Source organism: Colius striatus, chromosome 2, assembly GCF_028858725.1.
Source record: "Colius striatus isolate bColStr4 chromosome 2, bColStr4.1.hap1, whole genome shotgun sequence".
Lineage (NCBI taxonomy): Eukaryota > Metazoa > Chordata > Aves > Coliiformes > Coliidae > Colius > Colius striatus.
In genome coordinates, this window is record NC_084760.1 from 94350036 (window position 1) to 94368249 (window position 18214).

General features: G+C 37.2%; 1 protein-coding gene across 2 annotated transcripts in view; it reads right to left on the reverse strand.

Moving 5' to 3' along the window:
- LCLAT1 (lysocardiolipin acyltransferase 1) overlaps positions 1 to 18214 on the reverse strand; it is a 120614-nt gene that overhangs the window by 80213 nt on the left and 22187 nt on the right. Inside the window, exon 1 of one of the 2 annotated variants that reach the window (XM_061991536.1) lies at positions 3207 to 3345. The exons of the other annotated variant lie outside the window; for it this stretch is intronic. The gene's annotated coding sequence lies outside the window, so the exon portion shown is untranslated. Of the gene's footprint in view, positions 1 to 3206; positions 3346 to 18214 lie in introns of those variants that run through there. 2 annotated transcript variants of the gene reach the window in all.

Genomic DNA, 18214 nt, shown 5'->3' on the forward strand with positions numbered 1-18214 from the left:
CAAGCTATGGAAAAGACATGAGGAAGTTCTAAAGTTTCTCTTCTTCAACCTGCACCCCAGCAGTGCTTTCTTTAATGTTACAGTATACATGTATGTAAGTGATACTACATTCTACACTGTGGTGCAAACAAAATATACCATGTGTGGTTTTTAATCATTATCATTTATCTCTTTTACAGCCACATTTTAAAAGCATGGTACATCCTGTATTTTGCTTATATATAATAGATCATATATACTTACACATATACACATGCATTTATCTAGAATAATGAATAGACTTTGTCTCTGAATTCCTTCCACCTTAATAAAGCACATATCACACAAACAGGTATGAAAAAAGAAAAATAACTCCCTCTTAATGCATTTGAGGAAAACCACAAAATGAGAAGCCTGTAGTAACATGGAGAATTTGCAGCAGAGAGTAACCATCCAGACAGCCTTCCTAAAACAGTGCTCAGCGAGCTCATTTTAGTAACAAGGTACAATTGTTAACACACGTCTCATTTGTGGGCTCACATGGTGATGTAACAGCCTGGTCAATAGGTTACATGATTTAAAATGCATCTGCCTACGGATGTCAGTTGAAACATTTACATATATACTCATTTTAGCCAACAGTCAAGGATAGGTATTCATGACACAAGCTGCTGGGCAGGTTGGCTGCCAACAGCAAATGTCCTGGGTCAGCCAGCAGAAGTGTTGCACTCTACATTTAGAGCAGGAAGGGCAGAGGCCCCAGGTTGAATTGGTCACATTCGCCAGACCAAGTGCACTGCTGAAGCGATGTGCCCTCTCTAACTCAAGTGGTGCCACACTCCAGCACCTCTTCACCTAGAAGTACAACGCACAAGACTGTAAACTGTAGAGAACCAGGTCTGGTCACACAAAATAATTAGTCACAACTTTGTGTCCAATTAAAGAGGCAGTACAGCTTGGGAATTGCTCTGTCTCTGAGGCAGTACAGTTGTGTTCACAGAGTGCTGCAACTTCCCTAATAAACCCTCTTCCGTCCATCTTTGCTCAGCTCCGTATACTCACTCACTCTCAATAGCAACACTTCTTCCAGCCTCACATCCCAAAGGAATACTCCTCCCTTATACAACCCATTTTCCCTCTCCTCTTGCAATACCAGCTTCTTTGGGCAGGTGAAGAGCAGCACGCTTCAGGTGACCACGTATCCTGCTGAGAAGGAAAGCCGTAATGCCGAAGACAGCTGAGCCTGCCTGCCAACCATGCAATCGAGTCATGCCAGGCCAGGCTCTGCACCCTGGTGCCAACTACACAAGTCAACATCTGTCCCTATTTACCATTGTGTCAGTCACCTGAGGATTTCCCAGGCATCTGCTACCAAAGACAACTGGGGATTGACCCTTACACCTTTTTGCATCTCTCAGCCCCTTAAACACATAGCTTAGAAGCAAAGTCTCTTTATAGGTACTTATAGATCAAACATATGCACTCAACAAGAGATGTAACAGCTACAAATCCATGCAAGATGCTTGCCTGGCAACTTCAAAACATGGTTAAATACAACCAAACAATCTCAAAGGCAAAGGAGTACTTAGTGAGGACTTGCAAAATGATCTAAAAGAAATGTGAAATATCTCACAACAAAATAATGGAGCCGATTCATATCAGAGATGAGACACCCAAGAAATGAATTAAAGGATTCAATGAGCAGTCTGAAGCACAGAACCCAAGCATTTTCAAGCAACAAAAGTATTCCTTTAGTGCTACTGCCTTATCCTAATGCAACAATGATTCTCAATACTGGATTTAGTATGTATTACTGCTTTTATACATCTTAAAGCCACTTTCTATTTGCTGTGTGGGTCAGAGCTGTGGGAAGATATCAAAACTTGTTTAAGATTCAGGTTGAGGGAGAGAAGTAGAAACTCAGCACACTCATACTGGGTTTGTAGTTCTTCATCTATTTTGTGGCAGAACTCCAAGTTATTGGGGTACTGTACTTCACATGTTCTTGTTGCCACAGCAGAAGGAAAACATACTTTGTCTCCAGGTAACAGGAAGCAGTAATTCTTAAAATACAATTTTTGTTTTACATTTCAGTTCATTTTGATAATTCTTGGCTACAATGGCACAAATTACTTTCCAAAACAGTTGCATTTTTTGTAAACTTCACCTTTATTAGACTATTTTCTTGAAATTATTTCAATATTCTATGCAAACAAAGTATTTGCATAGTAACATAAAGCAGAGGCACCTTCCTGTGATTAGATTTTGGCTTGTTTTGCTTCTCTCTACATGCTTTTATTCAAGGTACAGCAGAATGACAGACAAACGACAGTTTGTTATCATGGTGATTTCAAAAGGTTTTAAACAGCCTGTTCTCTACAAGAGAACTAGTTTCTCTTCACAACTGCTTCTATGGCTTGTAAGTGGGCAAAGGATACAAAGATCAGTTTATCTGGTGAGAAACGAAACAGTTCTAAAATTAAAGGTCTAGAAGCTTCACAGTAGTAGTCAAGACTGATCATATGCTTCACGTTTCCTTAACAGTTCATGGTTGACTCAAAGTTCTTGTACAAACAGGTTAATTCATTTTCCAGGTTCAATATAAAATATGATTTAACCTACAGTATGGGATTAAGCAATGCAACCTAACAAACAGAACCAGCTGCCTGATAACTAAAGAGATTTTTAAGCACTTAGTATTATGCAGTCAGCAAATCAGGTTTTATTACACTATTAAAAAAATAAAGAAAAGCTCTTTAGTGCCAATAAACCAGCATTGTATTATTACCGGTCAGTATGTTTCCATTCAATCAGCACAGGCAATAAAACTGTTCATTACTCTTCAAGAACTGTATTGGGAATACTAAGCATTGGGTTTAATTCTTCTTTCAGTCAATTACCAGTGGAAAGGATAAACGTTATCTTCAATTAAAATCAAGCAGAAATTCACACAGACAACTAATGATGCCTTTTTGCTTAGAGTTCTACAAAGGAAGCCAGCAGTTAACTGTGAACTGACTTAATTTAGTTCTGCATTTCTTCTAAGCACAGCAAATGAAAGAGGCAAGATGGACATTTCAGCTCCCATATCCAATTTTTCATTCTGAAACATAATGTCCAAGTCAGAAGATACAATTTTCACAATACTCTTTAAAACCTTTCATCTGGGTGAAGTGAAATAGATTTCCAAGAGGTGGGCAAGAGGAGAACAATGATTGCCAACTTACCAGGTGTTCATTAAACGGGCCATCAAACAGATCACCCAAACTTTTACTTGTTCACTAGTTTTTAAGGTCACTAAATAAAATAGGATCACCTGATCCTATCACCAGATAGGAGAGGAGGCAGTTGGACAGTCTTTTCCAGCTTGCAAGGCAAATAATGCAGGAGTCTCGGCAACCACCAAGCAGGTATCCAAGTGACAAAATATCAACCAGGCAAACAAACTTTTAGTGGAAATGACACACCTTAGCAAAATACTTCAAGTCCAACAAATCACAAAGCTTCTCTGCTGGGGCATTTTATGGGGTTTTTTTCCATAACAACATTTCAAGGGAAATTTTTACCAATTCTTGCACTTGAAGCAAGAAACTAGTATTTTAAAAAGAAAATTGCTTACAGCAAGCTTTTGTAGACTGACTTAATTGTATTTCTAGTTTGACAGCTTACTCCATCTCTTTGATCATGTAACTTCTCAGTTGTGCATCAGTTACAAGAACTGCAGAAACAGCAGAGATTATATGGGAAGCAATGACAGGAAAAAGCTGAATCATTAATTGCACAGATATCCACTCTAATTAGTAACCCACATGATATAGCAAGGAGCTCTATCAGCCTCCACAGACCTCTAAGAACTATATTTTATTTCTGATTCTTGGGCAGTTAAGCATTTTAAGGAACTTACAAATACGGCATAGATCACTATCACTTTCTATGTGAAGAAACAGGCACTTGACCATTAAAACTACTTCCCTTTTATTCAGTTCTTATATTTAAAAACCTTTAAGACATTTAACACCTCCATCATAAAACAATGTATAGGATAGGGCAATAAAAGACAACTATCATCACAAACAACATCCCTAACCCTTTAACACTACAGCAGATGTTAGCTTACACATGCAAAAAATAAAAAGTATAATACTTAATGAGTAATTTCCTTAAATATTACCAATAAAATATTATTATTGCTGTATCTTACAATTTATTATCTCTTTGATTTGCCAAGACTCAATCTGATTATTGTAATTCAATAAAAAAATTAACAGAATATTTAATTTGCTCTTCCAAGTAATTGTGTCTTTCCAAATGCAAAAAACCTGGCTGAGATTCTTTGCAGCACAGCCTTCAGATACTGTAAACAGATAATTTCGTCAGAGTACAAACATCAAATCAGCCTGATGCTTTTTCACTCCGGTTTACCTGCACTGTTTCCACTGTTGCTCCAGACAACCATTAAACCAATAAAGCTAGAATGAGAGCATAAGCTAAGGTATTTAAAATCATTTATAAGAGGATATCAAGCAACAGCTAGAGCTACTTCCTAAAAAAAAAAAACAAAACCAAAACACAAACCACCAAACCAAACCCAGAATGACTGGAAAAACAGCTTGCTTCCATTGCTTACTATATTCAGAAAATCTATATGAGCTGATAAATTTCAGCTGCAGTAAGAAGAGCCTCGCAAGAGCTTTTTCTACCAAAAGCTACCTCAGTTACACAAGTAATTTTGAATTACTTTTTCATGGCATCCCATGCATACAGCTGCCTCTGTACTATCTTTCAAGATACTGTGGCCCCACAAGTCTGTATTAAACAGCAACCAATATTAAAAGAGTGTCCTGGCTGACAAGGCATCAGAAATAGGTTTGGCAGATGAAGAACGGCTGTTCTATTCCCCCCATTCCCTTCATCCCATGTCTTTAAATAGAAAAATTTTAAAAACCCCACATGACCTTGCAGCAAACATATACCAAGTGGTCAGTTCTGGAGTTTTATGAGGTATATTATGTAAAATCTGCAGATCAGCTTAGGCCCAGTCTACTTTAGAAACAACAAAAAATGCACTTGTGGTTTACAGCTGGCAAATCTAAGTCCACTGGTTTTAAAAGTCTACAACAGACCAAAAAGTTGACCAACTTTGACAGATAACAAATCCAAGTGAAAACTATGAGAAACAGTTAAAATGTTCCACTTTGTAACTGGAGATGTTACAAACAAAGCAGTAAATCACTTTTTTCCACTACAGAACAGCACCCCAACACTTTAGTTCACAGCTATTCTTAGCAGGGAAGAGTGGCATTTAGAATTTCAAAAATATCTCATTTCACAATAAAATCATCAGCTGGGGAAAAGAAATCAAGGACTCCATGCTGAAGAACAGTTGCTCAAAGATAAAACTGGCAGCGTTCAGTGGAGTATCTTACAATCTCTGCCACTGTCATTGAACCAAAGTCACTCCCTAAAAACAGTGAAATCTCTACAAGTTACTTATGTACACTGCAATGGACCTTGAACATACAATATTTTTAAAAAGTGGAATTTCCAAGTTTCTAAAAAACTTTTCTGTGTTCGCCATTTCCAAGATAAAGTCTATTCTCAGACTACTTAGAAAACACAACTGCTTTCTGTGTAAGGATACATCCATGAAACTAGTTCTAATGGCTTTTCTACTCTCATCAAGGCAGAATTTTCTTCTTGAGTTGGAAGTCAAACATAATAGAGGAGACATAATTCAAATAGCTTGTTCAACAAGCTATGAAAACCCCTGACTATTACTAGGATAGGAGTAGCATGGCAGAAAACTTATGCTAACTCAATATTATTCTGAAGAGTGCAATTATGAAAAATAAAGGGAGGGGATGTAAAAGCAGATTTTCAGAGGACTTAAGTAAGGTACCCAGCTTCAGTGACAGGTTTGCATTTGTGACCATCCTTTACAAAAACCTCTCTGGGTTTTAGAATGGAACATATTAACCCAACTAATTCCTCCTCTTCCAGCTACAATGTATGCTACAAATTAATTTGATTCTGGATGAGTAATACTACAGTATGGTTGGGTTTTTATAACCAAAGGAGTTTTATTTCTTTTATGCTGACAGCCATCACCTGTAAAATAACAGCAACTGCTAAACTACTTCATTCCTTTTCTCAGTATCCTGTTACATCCTATAAAATTTCAGCAAGTCTCATGTTAAAAAGTCCAACAACAAACTTACAAAGGCCAGTGAGTCTCCCTCTAGAATCAGCTACTAGATCAGATTATGGACTTTATCTACTCTCAGAATCGTTAAAAGGCTGAAAACAAAAGCTAGAAACTTATCTTCATTTCCCTACCACATAAGTCTTTCTGGCTAAATAGTACTTATATAAGAGATGGAGAACAGCACCTACAAACACTTAGGTCACTTATTTTTTTAAAATATTAATAAAGATAAACCTTTTTTATCTTCTCTATACAACTCTACCAAACCTTTGAGACTGTGAAATTGCCTCAGACTATTAAAAATATATTTCCAAGACAAATAACAAAAACCAAACATTTGCAAATAATGTTTAAAATGTTTTAGTCACTTAATTGGAAAATTTCATGCTTTAGGGAACTTGAAATTTTGCAGGGCTACCTTTGTATCAGGAATACACAGCACATTGAAGCACACTTACACATCAACAAATATTACATATTTATAACAATTTTAAAAGCCACATAAATTGTAGTTTTCTAGCGAGTTATGCTTACAGACTGGCTGCTTTCCAAGGTATACATAGTAGAAACAATAGATTGGTTACCTGGCAGGCTTCAAAGCAAAAGAGGAAAAATGTAGTAGTTCGGCAGAAAATTTACAAACGTTTCATTCTCACTAGAAGCAGCAGAAACAGGTTATTTGCATTTGTTCCGTTTCTGGATATGAAATCCTGTTCTCAGTCTGTTATGTTTTGGTGAAGATGGAACACCCAAAATGATACAGCCAAAACCCACACATTGCCAAACTACTGTCCACCACTAACAATATTTGTGCTTCAAGACCTTGCAGTAAGAGATCAAGTTCTGCTGTAATGTTTGGAGCCTTCTAGAGAATAATCCTCAAATCACATTTGCATAGCTCACCAGAATAATTGGTCAACAGCATATCTAGATGTTTTTAAGATTAGATTCCACATCAATGTTAAATAATGTAGCTTTAACCCTGTCTTCAGCTCTGTAATTCTTTCTTTCCAGCAGCTATAAAGGGAAGCTCCTCTTCTGACAGAACTCCAAAGGGATGTCCTCAAGGCTTCAAGTTGAACCAGGTCTTCAAAGCCATTTCTAACAGAGCACTGCATTTCACAGTGTGAACACTTTCTTCATACATCTGCTGGTGCTGTGCATAGATGCAAGCTATGCCTGGGAAGTCGCATAGCTGAGTTAGATGATCTGTACTTGAGCTAATAAAGCTCTGTGTCTCAGCAGGGATTCTCAGCCTGTGCCCAGGGGCAGGCTGATTCAGATACTTGTTTTTGGTTACAGGGCTATTGAATCCTACTCTGCAAAATACACAACACTTTTCTTCAAACTTAAAGTCTTCTCAAAGTCAGAAATGTTATACCAATATAGCATAAAATAGCAATTCATGTTTCTTGTTAAAGTTGAATGGCTTTGGTCCCTCAAACACATAGGAAGATACCAGCAACCATGCGACGCTTGTAAAGCATTTTGCATTTAGATGTAAAGGATCCAGTGCTACAGACAAATGAATATAATTTTTTTTTGTTATGAACATCTAGCAAGGTCTTTTTATCTCGTAACAAAATACCAGTATAAGAAACTCAATAAAGTAATTCAATGCTGAAGCAACCATGAAGTTATCTGCCAGTGCTTATGCAATACTCTACAAAGCTGCCAGAAGGCAAATGGGAAAAAAAGCAACTTTTCAGTAATATTTTTAGCTTTTTAGCTTTGTATTATGTAAAACAGTAGCTCATTTGAAACAGAATTTCAGTTTCTAATAAAGTTTGCCAGAACTAAAAGAAGCTTATAAAAAAAAGTATTAAAAGTGGTTTAATAGGTGTTGTATTTCCCATCACAAAGACCAAGTCAATGTTATAGTAAGAATGAGTTTTAAGTCAGCTGCAAATACATTTGGCAGTTGCAGATTCATCAGATAGACATGCTGTGGCAGACACATAGATGTTAGGCAATCCAAGAATAAAGTATCCACAAAATAATTACAGAACAGCAAGTGACCTAGTGAGGGAAATAACCCATTAGAGCTATTCAGGGACTACTAGATTTTACACTTGTGAGCAATGCTCTTAGCTTAACAAGAGCTATTAGAAGAAAAAAAAAGAAAAAGGAAGAAAAGAACTACAGATAAGGAGACTCCCAACACACATTTGGGGCATTGTTATAGACCAACTGACCACTTCCAGTCTCTCACTCAGTACTCCTGATGTTTCTACAAAAGTGCCTTAAAAGCTGCAAAGCAATAGAGGAAATGAACAAAAAGACAGAATACTTTTTTAGAAGACTGTGATCATTGGAGTAAAAAAATTGTTTGGATGAGAGACAAGAAGATACCCTAACCTACACCAAAACTGTCATGTAGAAGAAGAAAGGAGACAAATAGATATAGTCTACATTATTTATTGATAGCCACTCTCCCTCTTAAAAGAAATAATAATAATAAAAAAATCTGACATGAAATGGAATGATTCAATCTTTGCACTAGATAAATCATATCCAAAAAAAAAAGGAAGATAATAACCAGATTCACCTTTGCAGATCATGGTACCAGAAATATCTAAATCTGGAATTTTCTCATGAAAGTTTCTATACTCATGGAATATGTTTAATATCAGTTGCATTTAGATTTTTCTTTTGGGCCAAGTAGATTTAAGAAACAATGACCAAGTAAATCATGATAAGGACTTTTTTCCCCCACCTGCCTCCTCCCTTGCTACAAGAATTTCTCTTCAAAGAAGATGTAGCATTTTCAGTTATTTCCAAGTGGGAACACACCCTGGCATATGTTTCCACTTTTACCATGTGCCTTGACCTTTCAGGAAGAAGATTATACAAAAGCACAGAATTCTTGGAAAGAGTCTGCTATTTCTGATTAGCATACTAATATCACAGAAATGGAAAGAAGAAGAGCTTGTCTTCAAGCTGTAAAATTTGCTCATTAATAAGTGAAGTACCTAGGCAAGCGGCTAAGGATATGTATGACAAGGCAAGTATATCTTCCTGGACGCATTTGAAGATGAATTCCCAAAGGCGATCACAGCTCTTGAAATGCCTTTAATGAGTTCATTGCAATGGGCATTGTGGAGGTGATATTTTTATTGGGAAAATTATAAATCAGGGAATTGTCAGAAATGGAAGTTTATGACATTCCACTTCACTTTCTTCTTCATCAGTTTGAGGCACCTCCATTTGTCTTAAGTAAGTAAATACATTGCTGAAGCTCTCAGTATACTCCCAAATAACCAAAGGACAGTATACATTTACATGCTGAGACACTTTGTATTCAAACAATATAACCTCAAGAAAATTAGTCCACTTCTAGTATGACTGCAAGGCATGCTGAAATTAAGAAAAAAACATCACAACCACAGCTACAAAATTGAATATAGAAGTGCTGGCATTAAAAATAACAACATTGACTATGAAACTGCCTTACATCCCTGTGCGAAGAGACACTTTTAATCTGAGCATGGAACAGATTATCCTATACTGAGATGTTCATCTCTGAAATATTTTTGTTGACAGCATGACCATCAAGTAAGCAGCTTGATAAACAAGAGCAAGAGTAGTGATGGCAAATGATGCAATACAAGGACTGAAGACGTGATATTGCACAGTATAACTTGGAGCCTAGTAAAGTTATTCATTTATGCCAGCATAAGTAAGCACTAACAAAAGCATGGAATAGAAAGTAGTGAAATACAAAAAGTTCCACTTAAACATAAAACCGTTTCACTGTTCAGGTGAGGGAGCCCTGGCACAGGCTGCCCAGAGGTGTTGTGGAGTCTCCTTCCTTGCAGGTCTTCAAGACCCGCCTGGACATGTTCCTATGCAACCTGATCTAGGTGACCCTGCTTCTGCAGGGGGGTTGGACTAGATGATCTCTAAAGGTCCTTTCCAACCCTACCATTCTGTGATTCTGTGATCAAAAGAGACAGCAAATTGTTCCAACTTTTTAAGTAAAATGTTATGAATTAACTAGCAGTTGGGTCAACTTGTCACCCTGCCCAGAGGCATAAAACCAAGACAACATGCAGGGATGCTGCCTTCCAAGCTCACGGGCAGAACATGAATTTCTATTCCAGTGGTGGCACCTATCTGAGAAATACTCATTCCTGTATGTCTTAACTCCTACTAAGCAGGGTCTTAAACCTAATTTTCCACAATAGCACTAAAATAAGAGGTGCAAGTGACAAGCAACTCTGCCCTTCAGAGTCCTGACTTCTCCCCTCTGCAGATCCACCTTGAGCAATGACTGAGGTGAAAACAGTTAAGCTGCGATTGTTAAGTTAAAAACTCCGAATTTTGACTTTCACAGGTAACATATGCAGACACTTCTTTTGAGTGCTTCTGCTCTTAACATTAAATATGATTCCTGGTACACACTTTGATCTGAATTTATGCAAGAGCATTGTCTTCCCATGAGGATAGCTCTTAATATGTACATGGCCTTAAAAGACTAATAATACATTTTTTTCATAGTTTACATAGAAGTTTTCAACTTCTACTATGGTATCTACAAATGTGCTGTGAGAAAAGTCCCAGACTGTTATAGTAACAGTTATATACTTGGATTAAGGCAAATAACTTAGATTAAGCACATAATTTCTCAAGGCTGAAACATATAAATTTTTAATTTTACATGAAGTTGCTCAACACTCAAAACCTTCTTCTAATAGAAATCATTTTCACCTACTCCTACTGTTGTCACAAATTAATAGCCAGAGAAACAGGACAGAAAGAACCAAAACAACGCAGCAGTGGGTACAACAGAACATACTATGACAAAGGGAAAGCCTAGAGCTATTGGAAAGCCCTGTATTACAGTTAAGAAAGGCAAACCAACATGCCTTCTAACAAAGACAATTTGAAGTCAATTACAACCCAGAAGATTAATGTATTGACTCGACCCTGAGTTTTCCATCGTCCATCTTTCCCAAGAACTCTTGTCTAACTCACTAAAAAGGGGGTAAAGCTGGTTGTAAAAAAGTTTCCAAGAGTGCAGTAAGGAGAAAATTTGAAAACAACTTGAGGAAACATGGATTCCTGCTGAGCAGAGTTTTCAGCAACAGCTAAGATTTATATGTTGATTTTTTTTTCCCAACATAGATAGAAACTACAAGAACGTGTGTTTCCTTTCCAATTCAGCCACAGCTGAACATTTTATTGAACCATTGCAGTAAGAAAAGAAGCTTTCACAACAACTTTTAAAAAAAGATTACTTCTTTTGGGACCAAACAGATATATTATTAAAATAATACTGCTAAAGAGAAATCAATAGTTGGACTAAAGTGATGTCAAGGATTGCTGAGAAATTAGATCTGATTACTAATTTTGTTGAATTGATGAGAACATCAGAACAAAGCTTTAAGAAAAATATAAGGAAGATAAATGTTCATACTATTCTTTATGTTTTCCCATTCTCTCTCCCCTAGATTTGAATATATCAAGATATATGAACAACCTTCTATATCAATATTTAGAAATATTTTACGCGCAATACAAGCAGTAACTCAGTTTTTAACAAACACATTATAACACGTATTTACTGTTTACATAATCACGGAATGTTTGGGGTAGGAAAGGACCTCTAGAGATCATCTTGTTAAAGCAGGTCCACCTACATCAGGTTGCACAGGAAGGAGATGCCACAATCTCTTTGGGCAGCCTGTTCCACTACTGTCACCCTCACAGGAAAGAAGTTTTTCCTTGTGTTCAAGTGGAACTTCCTGTTACAGCTTGTGACCGTAATCCCTTCTCCCGTCACTGGGCACTACAAAAAACCTCACCCCATCATCTTCACATCCGCCCTTTAGGTATTTATAAGCATTGGTAAGATCCCTCCTCAGTCTCTTCTCCAGGATAAACAGCCCCAGGTCCCACAGCCTTTCCTCCAGGAAAAACTTCAGTCTCATCATCTTGGTGACCCTCTGCTGGCCTCACTTCAGCAGTTCCCTGTCTCTCAAACTGAGGAGCCTGGAACTGGACTCCAGGTGTGGCCTTACCAGGGCAGAGTAGAGAGAGGATAACCTCTCTCAACTTGCTGGCCACACTCTTATTAATGCATCCCAGAGTGCCATTGGACTTCTTGGCCACGAGGGCACATTACTGGCTCATGGTTAGTTTATTGTCAACCAGCACTCCCAAGTCTTTCTCCGCAGAGCTGCTCTCCAGGCAAGTCAATCCCTAGCTTGTACTGGTGCATCCATCGTTCATTTAATCAAAGCTCTCTTAATTTGTTTGTTTGGATGGTTTTTGCTATACAGAATGGGGAACAGGAGGGGGGAAAAAAAAAGAAAAGAAAAAAAAAGTGACACCTTTGTTGGTCCCTGTTTTAAAGGTAAGCTAGCAATAGTCAACAAAGCCAGTATTTTTAAATCCTCTCCCATCTCCACCTGTTTAATATATAACAAATTAACAGTCTTTTCAAAGAGTAGACTGAAATAACATAGCCATATAAATTCTGCTTGGAAGCAGCTGTCTGGTCAAATAGCACATGTGTAGCCTTGCCCTACTCCCAGCACGTGTTGCTCTTTGATATATTTCTATTAGGAAAAGGATGTAGAGGTAAAGCTGCAGTTGGTGCTTTGAAAAGAATATCACTAGGAGAAAACAAAAATATTCAAAGTATCAAGATTTTATTATGAAAGAATCAATTTTCTAAATACTTTTCTAACAACATAAGATGAACCTTCCCATTGATTTCCTCGCAGAAAGCAAAAACTTTTTGTTGACACACTACACCATTTATAATCAAACAATCTTTATTATTTACAAAAGTAGTTTTCAAGGCCTGTCTTGTAAATCACATCTGACTCCAGTATTTTGATTTATCTTTTTTAGGTTTGTTGGTTGGTTGTTTTTTTAGGGTTTTAACTAAACTTTGCTCCATCACCAATTATGCTTGGTGGAAAGTTAGGTCACACCAAGCTCTCTCATTGCATAGGCAGTGATGACAGCATTTGTTAAATATGCATTTTCTCACCTTAAAGGTATCTCACTGAAACAGCCTGAGCACAAGAAGAAAAATTAACAGTCTCTTGGCAGCACAATTAAGCTGCCATTATTGTGATGAAACATTAAAGCACAAGCAGCTTCCAGAAGCAGGCATGCTTATGTAAAGGAGTAAATGTCTTCAAGTGTTTTAGCTGAGATACTGAAATGAAAAGAATTGAAGTAATTTTAAGAGCTGCCTTCTAAGTCAGCTTTCATTCTTTTGTATATATATCACAATAACATTACTGTGTTTCTTGAGTAAAGGTTTGTTTTGGTTGTTCATTTTTTCAAGCCTTTGAGAGAACAGATGAAATTGAAAAGAAATTAGCTGCTTTCTGCTTAGAACCAGTGAAATAGTACAAGCTTTTTAAAATCCTGGATCAAAACTACTTTACACAATTTTGAATTTGCCAAGCCTAGTACCAGTCCAGCAAAGAAGGATTTCTTTCATTTCATTTTGGGCATTTACATAAGTATCTTAAGCTGGGTCACTGGAATTATTCCCCCTCACTCCCCATCCCATCTCACTCCATTCAATGGGTTGATCCTATAAATCTGATTTCACAAAAGGAAACTCCACTTTCTGTTCCTACGAAGCAGCAAACATACACATAGAGTTTATTTTCATGAATGCCTGATCTACAGAAGGCTAATATTTTAGAACTTGTGGGTAAAATTTGCCATCACAGTAATAAAAAACTGAACACGCACACACACACACTACTATGCAGACAATATTTTTTCAAGTTTTTCTTCTGAGAAAAGGAAGGAAGGAATAAGCTACAGGACACCCTGGAAGAGTTTCCTGTTATAAATAAAGGTTTTCCTACAAGAACATTCAGCTATTGCCATACACTCACACAGCTTCGAATTTTGAACAGTTTGATCAAATAATGAGGTTCAGCGCTTTCAAGCAGTTTCAGAGACCAATTCAAGACCCAGGTTATGAGATTCATGAATATTTACACATGAAGTGACAATGAAAACTGCCATTTTTCTCCATACATATCAAAAAATGACAAAACATGTGGAGTCATAACAAACTTCAGCCAGAAAAAAAACATTTGCAAAATGAAGTGCTTCTGCAAAATAGCTCCCTCTTCAGTTTTCTTTCAGTTTGTTTCTGCTGACTTAAACATATCAAAGAATAGCCTTCCACCAAAGTCACCATTGGAAAAATTGTCATGGGCTTGTCCTCCTCAATGTTTAAAGTCAGAGATATCATTAGATCACTTAATCAAATCTATACAGAAGACTATTCAATTTAGTTCACCTAGCCAACAAGAGTTTGTCTATAACAACCTTTCAAAAGGTTTCTCTGTTTGAAAACACCAGCAGGAGGGTATCTAACACCTCCCACTATTATGCTATTGACCCATATTTCAATGTACAAACGGAATAACATATCACGAATAATCAAGAAAAACACACTATAAACACTACTCAATTTGATCAGCCAAACTTATTTTCCATATAATCATATGTATTCAAAGACCATCCCAGGCTAGAGGCACACTGAGCAAGTGTGATTGTGACCACTGGAATTTTCCCCTAGCCAGTTCTATTTTCAGAAGAAACTATAAATTTTTAAAAGTAACCTACAGATGCTAAAACACATACCCGACAGAAAGATTCCCTACTCACTGTGCTGTGAGATTAACCCTTTATCCTCCAATAGTCCCACGGATGTAATCTACTACTAATGCCATGAGTAACTCAACCTCCCACCTCATACACACTCTTTATATATAAATACATTAGTCATAGGCTACCACTATTTAATAATGGAGTATTAAAGTTGCAACTCCAAAAATTTTCTTCCTTTTGTCATGACAACTATTGTCACCAGATAGTTTTTCTCCTGACTTCAGGAACAACCACATCTGACTCGAGTCAAACTATTCATAATTCAAAAGAGTAAACAGCAACCAATCTTGGAAATTTAGCTTGCCTAGTTTATCAAAGGACTTTTCACAAATGCTTATAGCTATTTGTACATTTAGGGAGAAGAACACAAAAACAGGGTTGTAAAAGCAAAACACAGCAGCAAATTTTTGCTCTGGTTTCCAATCTGGTTGAATAAACAGCTAACTAGCATGTATCAGTAATTAAGATGCACTGACATTTCAAAACAAGCTAAGAACTTCCACTTTACAGTGGAAATGCATAAATACACCTAAATCGAAAGTGAGCTACAATACATCTACCTATTCCTAGATGGAAAACTCTTTTCATTCTAGAAAGAGGAACTAAGCCAGCATTGCTACAGTTGAGGAAATTGCCACTTTCTCTCAATGTCTGCAAGTTCCTATGACATAACAGCTGTAAATTAAAGCAGGGGAAATTGTTAAGTATATTTGTGTAGGAGGTGTGTGGGGGTAGGAGTTTCTTTGGGGTTTATATTTTTTCATTTTAATTTACTTGAATTTCAGCTTTCAGTTTGTTCATAAGACTTCTTTTCAGCTACCTCAAATTTGTTTCAGATGTTGTACATTTATCTAACTAGAAGAAATTATGCTATTAGTTATATGGAAAGACACTAGCTAAAAAGTCCGCTTAATTTCTCTACAAAATAAGCTTCCTTTTAATAGAGGATGATACGAAATTTTCAAAATTAGGAAGACTGCACTGCTTATGAGTAGGACAAATAGGTATGTTTCTAATTAAAGGGTAAGTGACGTTCCTCATTCAAGGTTCTCAAACTGGTTGCTTGTAAGTTTAGAGAAAGGAAACAGCTAGTTACAGAAAACGTTGCATGTGTACACTTAAATATACTACCAATGTGTAGATCAAAACTGAATTAACCTCTACAAGCAAGTACTTCTTGTATTTAAGCCTTATTTTCTAACGAATAAGTAATCTGGAATTTAAATAATTTGTTTCACTAGGGAGATCACAGTCTCTTTTGGAAGACTAGGGTCTTGTAAATAATACAGCTTATCTGAAACCTGGAAGGGGGTGGGGAGACGAGGGGACAAGAGGGTAGGCCTTAATTCACTGTGAGGAACATTTGCAGAATCATTATGGTTGGAAAGGACCTATAAGGTCATCGAGTACAACAACTAACCTCACACTGCCAGTTCTGGACCCCTCAGTTCAAGAAAGATAAAGAGCTGCTGGAGAGAGTTCAGCACAGGACCACAAAGATGATGGAATGTTTCCCTCATGATGAAAGGCTGAGTGAGCTGGGGCTCTTTAGCTTGGAGGAGACTGAGGGGAAATCTCATTAATGTTTACAAATATGTAAAGGGTAGGTGTCAGGAGGATGGAGCCAGGCTGTTCTCAATGATGGCCAATGACAGGACAAGGGGCAACAAGTACAAGCTGGAACATAATAGGTTCCAAAGAAATACAAGGGAGAACTTCTTCACTGTGAGGGTGATGGAGCACTGGAACAGGCTGCCCAGATGGGTTGTGGAGTCTCCTTCTCTGGAGACATTCAAAACCCACCTGGACGAGCTCCTGTGTGACCTACACTAGGTAGTCCTGATCGGGCAGGGGGGTTGGACTGTATGATCTTTCAAGATCCCTTCCAATCCTTAAGATTCTGTAATTGTTTGATCACTAAACTAAACCATATCCCTCAGCACCTCATCTAAGAGTCTTTTGAATAGTTTGGTGATCATATCATACAAACCTTTATAGAATAAGATATTCCAAGAAACATTGCCAAGATCTTCAAGGGTTTACAATGCTTCAGATGCATTGAACTGTTATACTAAACTTTAACTGCACTAAAATAACATTCTGTTGTGGACATTTCTACAAAAGAAGTAAGTTCTACCTTACAGGTACCAGAACACTGAGATTTTTTCCTTGTAATGTAAGTTATATTGTAAAACTTTGAGTACGTCCAAGAGTTTGGTCAGTCTAGATGCATTCACAGTAAATGAAGTATTTATGGATTCCATAGAACTTATGAGTGGAAATGACCATAGGTTGGTGAAGGACTCTGGCATTCCATTAACCTTTTACATCTCTCACACTGCACAGCAGTATTTATTCTTCTCCAATAAAAAGGGGTTAGTCATTGGAGGCTTTCAATTCAATAAACAGCTGTCCTTACCATGGCAGAAGATGACAGGTGACATTTCAGGGAACAAATTCTAGAGAAGTCTACATCCAGCAGTAAAAGTGAACATCAGCATAAAGTGAAAACTGCAAGTCAGAAACTATGAAACCATAACAAATTCCCACATTGACCTTTTGTCACTGTGAGGCTTTTGGAACCATCAATACACATCTGCTAAAATAAAACATCCTACTTCCCACCACCTTCTTCCTCACATAATAAACCTCTGATTAATATCCATTTTCTTTGGAAGTGTTTTTCTTGTTTCCTGTTTTTGCTATACAGAGAAATTAAAGAGGGCATCTGTCCCTATGGAGAATAGACTCAGAAGATGCAGAATAACTTTAACACTGAATACACTTTTGCAAAATCCGTATCATACTGAAAGGAAAAAGCTACCTACTGGTCTTTGGAAAAAAAAAAAACAACCAAAAACCCACAAAACCAAAACCTCAAAAAACTCCCAAACAACCACAAACAGAAACCCCCAAACTATGGACTTAAAAGGAATCAATAAGGAAATGAGTCATGGGGAAAAATTCAGGGAAATTTCACATGAAAAGGAAACTCATGAGCAATTTCATAAAATTTTCCATGCTCAGTCACCCCCCACCCCCCCTTTTTCTGTTTTTCTTTCCCAGAGGCTTGATGGAAGAGGACAGGCCTCAAAATACTTTCAGTTATCCTCCTATTAGAGGGAGAACAAAACAGAGAACGGACCACAGCAGGCTCTGACACCCTGAAGATTAATCTGGTGTATCTTTTTATTCACGGAATAAAAAAAAAAATTATTACATCAAGAACTGGCAACTACAAGCATTCAAAAACTATGAATCAGATCACCAAAAATCCCAAACACATTAAATAACCATTCCACTTCCAGTTCTCAGACATGCTGTCAGGAAACTGAATGGTTTCTTTCTTACTCTATGTCAAATGGGCAG